General features: G+C 48.1%; 1 long non-coding RNA gene across 1 annotated transcript; it reads right to left on the bottom strand.

Moving 5' to 3' along the window:
* Positions 1 to 3,079: 3,079 nt before the first annotated feature.
* Positions 3,080 to 4,974, bottom strand: LOC127436856 (uncharacterized). The gene is made up of 3 exons (XR_007896468.1): positions 4,876 to 4,974; positions 4,052 to 4,274; positions 3,080 to 3,857 (listed from the first exon to the last, which is right to left on the bottom strand). It is a non-coding gene; the product is annotated as an uncharacterized LOC127436856 (long non-coding RNA).
* Between the last annotated feature and the right edge of the window lie 2,033 nt (positions 4,975 to 7,007).

The following is a 7,007-nucleotide window of genomic DNA, read 5'->3' as shown; positions in this document are numbered from 1 at the left end:
CATTGGCACATCAACTGCTTCGAGTTGTTGGCAATTCTGCTCGCCCTGCGGAGATTTCAGCCATTGATCCAGGGCAAGCACGTGCTAGTTCAGACAGACAACACAGCAACGGTAGCATATGTCAACCGCCAAGGTGGTCTGCGCTCTCCTTCTATGTCACAACTCGCCTGCCGTCTCCTCCTCTGGAGTCAGCAGCACTTCAATTCCCTGCGAGCCACTCACATCCCGGGCAACCTCAACACTACAGCGGACGTGCTGTCATGGCAGGTTACCATCAGGGGAGAGTGGAGACTCCACCCTCAGGTGGTCCAGCTGATTTGGAGTCGATTCGGATGGGCACAGGTGGACCTGTTCGCCTCCCAAGAATCCTCCCACTGCCTTCTCTGGTACACCCTGACTGAGGCCCCCCTCGGCATAGACACGCTGGCACACAGCTGGCCCCCTGGCCTGTGCAAATATGCATTTCCACAAGTGAGCCTACTTGCACAGACCCTGTGCAAGGTCAGTGAGGATGAGCAGCAGGTAGTCCTGGTAGCACCCTACTGGCCCACCCAGACGTGGTTCTCGGACCTCACGCTCCTCGCGACAGCTCTCCCTGGCGAATTCCCCTGAGGAAGGACCTTCTTTCTCAGGGATGGGGCACCATCTGGCACCCACGACCGGACCTCTGGAATCTCCATGTCTGGCCCCTGGACAGGATGCGGAAGACCTAAGTGGTCTACCACCTCTATGAGGAGCCTGTATGCTTTTAAATGGCGTCTGTCCGCTAAGTTGTTTTGTTCCCGACGGGAAGACCCCCAGAGATGCACAGTCGGATCAGTGCTTTCCTTCCTGCAGGAGAGGTTGGAAGGGAGGCTGTCCCCTTCCACCTTGAAGGTGTACATTGCCACCATAGCAGCACACCACGACGCAGTCGACGGTAAGTCCTTAGGAAAGCACAACCTGATCATCAGGTTCCTAAGAGGTGCCAGGAGGCTGAATCCCTCCAGACCGCACCTCGTTCCCTCATGGGACCTCTCTGTAGTTCTTCAGTTTCTACAGAGAGCCCCCTTTGAGCCTTTGCAGCCAGCTGAGCTTAAGGCACTCTCCTTGAAGACTGCCCTCCTGACTGCGCTCACTTCCATCTAGAGGTTAGGAGACCTGCAAGCGTTCTCTGTCAGCAAAACGTACCTGGAGTTTGGTCCGGGCTACTCTCACGTGATCCTGAGACCCCGATGTTCCCAAAGTTCCCACAACCCCTTTTAGGGACCAGGTGGTGAACCTGCAAGCGCTGACCCAGGAGGAGGCAGACCCAGCACTGTCGTTGCTGTGTCCGGTGCGCGCTTTACGCATCTATTTGTATCGCACGCAGAGCTTTAGGATCTCTGAGCAGCTCTTTGTCTGCTTTGGTGCACAGCGGAAAGGAAGCGCTGTCTACATGCAGAGGATTGACCACTGGCTCATTGACGCCATAACTATGGCATATCACGCCCAGGACATGCCGCCCCCGGTAGGGCTACGAGCCCATTCTACCAGGGGTGTAGCGGCCTCCTGGGCCCTGGCCAGGGGTGCCTCACTAACAGACATGTGCAGAGCAGCAGGTTGGGCAACACCCAACACCTTTGCAAGGTTCTACAACCTCCGGGTGGAACCGGTTTCATCCCAGGTAGTGGCATGCAATACAAGCGGATAAGCCCGGCATAGCCGACTGGGTGTATCGCTTGCACATAGTGCCTTTCACCTCCTCTGAGCTGAAGATGTGCACCATTAATTCCCAGTAGTGTTCACAAACTTTGTTCCCTGGTTGACTTCCTCCGAGCCCTGTGGCAGTCGAGTTTTCGGAGAGACTCGCTGCTGACCCAGTACACATGCTAACTAAGAGTCCTGTTCTTGGGTAGGTGCTCCGCATGTGGCGGTTCCCTGTAAGGCTAACCCCATGCAATGTATATCTTCCACTAATTTGTTTCCCTGTTGGTAAACTGCATCTTCCTTGGGCAGAGCCCCTCTGCCCCAGTCTCCATGTTTGTAGTAACTCCTCTCCCGTTGGGTAGGATCTACCTTGAAGACTCTCCACATGTTCGGAAAGACCATGTGACGTATTTTTTCACTTAAATATCCCCCCCTCTCTTTGGGCGAGGTGTGGTCTCCGCGGTGTCCTCCCCTTGGGAGGAACACCCCCCGACTAGACATGGCGGTCCAGTCAGATAATCCCCCTTCTTTTTTAGGGAGTGGAAAAGGAGAAGGGGAAAAGAGGCCATGACTGGGTTAGCCTGTCTCTATCTTTTGGGTAGTCGACTTGTCCCCAAAGGGCCGTTCGACACTCATAACTATGTTGGGGGAAGTTACGTGTCGACCTGGTGCGCTGGCTATGAGGCACACAGTGGTCCGCCCACCACACACTGCCAGTTCACGTAACACAGTTCAGCCAGTTGTGGCATTTCGTATAGGGACCCCTAGTGTCACTACATCAACACAACATCGAGTGAGTGACAGATAGGGAAAGTCATGGTTACTTGTGTAACCTCAGTTCCCTGATGGAGGGAATGAGACATTTTGTCCCTCCTGCCACAACGCTGAACTACCCGCTGAAATGGCCAGACTTTGTCTCGGCTCCTCAGCATAAAACCTGATTGAGTGGTTGCATACCAGCTCCTTTTATACCCGTATGTCCGGGGGAGTGGCATGCAAATACCACTCGCCTATTTTCATTGGCCTTTTATCAAAGACCTGAGGTGTCTCGGACTCCCAAGAGTGACCCCTAGTGTCACTACATCGACACAATGTCGAGTTCCCTCCATCAGGGAATGGAGGTTACACAAGTAACCATGATGTTCCCCAGTCAGACAGAGTGATATTTAGCATGTATATTGGACCAGATCTTGCTGATAATTAACACAGGACATACATGACATAGAACATTTACATTTACATTTATTCATTTGGCAGACACTTTTATCCAAAGTCGAATCATCTTAAGGAGACAGTGGTATGAAAAGTACCATATTACAAAGTTTCACTAGCATCAGAATAGTATTCAAAACAGATTAAAGTGCAACAAGAATTTATTTATTTATTTATTTTAGTGACTGGTTAAGTGCTCATGAAAAAGATGTATTTTTAGTCGTTTTTTGAAGTCAGAGAGTGAGTCGGATGGAGTTGGGAAGATCATTCCACCAATGTGGTATGATGAAGCTGAATGTCCGGGAAAGTGTTTTGGCGCCTCTTTGTGTTGGTACAACAAGGTGACGTTCCTTAGCCGACCGCGGGCTTCTAGTGGGCGCTTAGCTCTGCAGAAATTATTTTAGGTATGCTGGAGCAGACCCAGTGACAGTTCTGTATGCCAGCATCAGAGCCTTGAATTTGATACGTGCATCAACCGGCAGCCAGTGGAGAAAGACAAGGAGTGGTGTAACATGCGCTCTCTTTGGTTCATTAAAGACCATACATGCTGCTGCATTCTGGATCATTTGCAGGGGTCTAATTGCACATGCAGGGAGGCCTGCAATGAGAGCATTACAGTAGTCCAGTCTAGTTATGACAAGTGACTGAACAAGCAGTCATGTGGCATGTTCAGAGAGGAAGGGTCTTATCTTCCTGATATTGTAGAGTGTAAATCTACATGATCTTGCGGTCTTTGAGATGTGGTCTGTGAAATTTAGTTTATTATCGATGGTTACCCCTAGATTTCTGACCGTTTTGGAAGGCGTTACTGTAGTTGTACCCAGCTGCACGGTGATGTTGTGTTCAACAGCAGGGTTGGCTGGAAAGACAAGGAGTTCAGTCTTGGCTGGGTTGAGTTGCAGGTGGTGTTCCTTCATCCAGGCCGAGATGTCTGCCAGGGAGGCAGAGATTCGAGCAGTCACTGTGGTGTCGTTGGGCTGGAAAGACAAGTAGAGTTGTGTGTCATCAGCATAGCAGTGGTAAGAGAAACCATATGCCTGAATGATGGGTCCCAGTGATGTTGTGTATATAGAGAAGAGAAGTGGCCCAAGCACTGATCCCTGAGGTACCCCAGTAAGTAGCTGATGTGGCTTGGATACCTCACCTCTCCAGGCTACCTTGAAGGACCTACCTGAGAAATAGGAATTAAACCAGTCAAGCACAGTTCCTGTGATGCCCAGCATAGAGAGGGTGGAGAGTAAGATCTGATGGTTGACTGTGTCGAAGGCTGCAGAAATGTCCAGTAGAATCAGGACGGATGATCTGGATTCAGCTTTCGCCTGTCTCAGTGACTCAGTGACAGACAGCAGGGCAGTCTCGGTGGAGTGTCCACTATTGTCATCCAGCAGCTTGTTCTGTGAGAGATATGCAGAGATTTGATTGAAAACTGCCCTTTCAAGTGTTTTTGCCATGAATGGGATGAGAGAGACTGGTCTGTAGTGTTCTATTTGTGTGGGGTTAAGTGCGGGTTTCTTCAGCAGCGGGTTACTCGAGCCTGCTTAAATGTAGTGGGAAAAGTGCCTGTAAGTAGAGACATGTTAATTATGTGTGTGAGTGCAGGTAGGATGGATGGAGAGATGGCCTGGAGAAGGTGAGAATCAATGGGGTCAAGGGAACAGGTGGTGGGGTGGTTGCAGAGGAGGAGTTTAGAGACCTCAGTGTCAGTCAGAGGAGAGAACATAGAGACAGAAGAGTGGCATACAGGAGACAGGTGTTTGACAGGGTGTGCTGCTGAGAATGTATTGCTGATGGTTGTAACCTTATTAGTAAAAAATGTGGCGAAGACATCTGCTGTCAGTGATGTGTCAGGTGGTGGTGGGGGAGGGCAGAGAAGTGTGTTTAATGTTCTAAACAATCTGTGAGTGTCTGTGGTGCTGTTGATCTTGTTCTGGTAATAGGAGGTTTTTGCAGATTTAACGTTATCTGAAAAAGTTGCAAGCAGAGACTGATACTTACCTAGATCTGCTGAATCTTTAGATTTCCGCCATCTCCTCTTAGCTGCCCTGAGGTCAGTCCGATGTTCACGAAGGATGTCAGACAGCCAGGGGCTGGGTGGTGTAGTACATGCTGGCCTAAAGGAGAGAGGACAGATGTTGTCTAAACAGGTTGTTAAAGTAGAGCTTAGTGTGTCTGTGGCAGTGTTTACATCAAGCGTGGAAAATAAATTTTATGTGGGAAGAGAGGTAGAGACAGCAGTGGAAAGGCAAGAGGGTGAAAGAGAACGGAGGTTACGGTGAAAGGAAACCAAAGGTGGAGTCTGTTTTAATGAAGATGGGAGAGTCATGTTGAATTGAACAAAGTAGTGATCAGAGACATGTAAAGGAGTAATAAGAATATTTGTTGGTACAGTTACATGTAAAAATTAGGTCCAGCTGGTTGCCCGATCTGTGAGTTGCTGTGGTGTGTAGTCTTTCCAAGTCAAATGAGGCCAGAAGAGTATTCAGTTCAGTGGCCTGGGGCTTGTCTTGGTGTATGTTGAAATCACCAAGAACCACAAGTGGCCTACCATCCTCTGGCAAGGAGGACAGCAGGACATCCAACTCCTCAAGAAAGTTTATCAGCTGACCTGGAGGGTGATAGATGACAACAACATGTATTTTTGTGGGTTGAATTGTAGTAATAGCATGGAATTCAAAAGTAGTATTGTTACATAGTGAAGAGTGTGGTGAAAAAATCCAGTTGTTATGAATGAGCAAACCTGTTCCCCTACCCCTACGGGTGTGTCGAGGGGTGTGAGAGAAAGAGAAGTTGTAGGAGAGAGCAGCTGGTGTTGCTGTATCCTCTAGACATATCCATGTTTCCGTCACTGCCAGGATGCTAAGGGTGGACTGTGTGGCAAAGGCTGAAATGAAGTCAGCTTTGTTCACAGCTGACTGGCAGTTCCAGAGTCCCAATGAGAAAGAGAGCAGAGCAGGTGCTGAAGTGCAAAGTGGCCATAGGTTGTGTGGGTTGCATTTGGTCTTGCATCTATATTGTGAAAACGGTCTGTAACAGATAACAGGGATGTGCTTGAAGGCATGTGTTATTTGTAAAGTAGACATGTTAGTATGTAGATGGAAAATAAGTAAAGAGATAAAAGTAAAAGATACTTAAGTGCTATGGTGAGTGGCGCCTTGTCGGTGTCCTTGCTCGGTGGACTCGCACATTTTAAATGTAGTTTATTATCGATGGTTACCCCTAGATTTCTGACCGTTTTGGAAGGCGTTACTGTAGTTGCACCCAGCTGCACGGTGATGTTGTGTTCAACAGCAGGTAGACTCGCTGGTCTTTACACAAGTAGGTCTTCACACGAGGAGGGCTTTCAGCGAGGGCTACCACTTCCGCTGCCACTTCTGCGTCAGCATTCAAGTCAAATATATACACGATGTTAAGGAGCCGTTCAGTGGAAAAAACAGGACACGCCTTAATGCTACTTAGCACAACAAAGCTAGTCACGTGGTCAACCGAAAGACTTGAAAGACATAGAAGACTTGAACATAAAGTAAGGTATGCAACATACATGGAAAATGAAGTGGGAAGCATGCATTGAGGATGTGACTGCCAGATAGTAAATTGTTCAGTGTTTTCTAAACACATTCTTTGCAGGCGACATGATAATAAAAGATTACCGTGTTATATCCAAGTGGTATCGGTGTCTCTGTATAATTGTCAGTTTATATATAACTTGTCCATGGTGAGCGATATTCTTTTTCCCTCGTTTCTGTGCTGGTTCATGATTGGTATTAGTTTATTCCATCTTTCTTGGATTTCACATGGATACTGATCCTTGATCCCGAAGTGCGTTCCCCGCAATTCTTTGCCTTTGCTTTTTACAAGTTCCTTGTGTTTGTAGTGTTCAAATTTTGCGACTATTGGGTGGGATCGTTTGGTATCGGTGTTCTGGCTGTTGATGTGGTGAAAGGTGATTTAGCCTACCTGTTAATTATTTTCAACAATGTCCTCACTGTTTTAATATGTTAAGTAACTTTACCGTTTAGAACAGGCTATTATGGTTGCGCTATTGGTCCTGAACTATTCATTCAATTGTTTTCAATAAATATGCCTTTATTCGCTAACGTTGATTCAGTGAATGTGTGTCATGTTCTATA

Source organism: Myxocyprinus asiaticus, chromosome 47 (genome assembly GCF_019703515.2).
Source record: "Myxocyprinus asiaticus isolate MX2 ecotype Aquarium Trade chromosome 47, UBuf_Myxa_2, whole genome shotgun sequence".
NCBI lineage: Eukaryota > Metazoa > Chordata > Actinopteri > Cypriniformes > Catostomidae > Myxocyprinus > Myxocyprinus asiaticus.
This window is presented reverse-complemented; position numbering and strand designations above follow the sequence as displayed.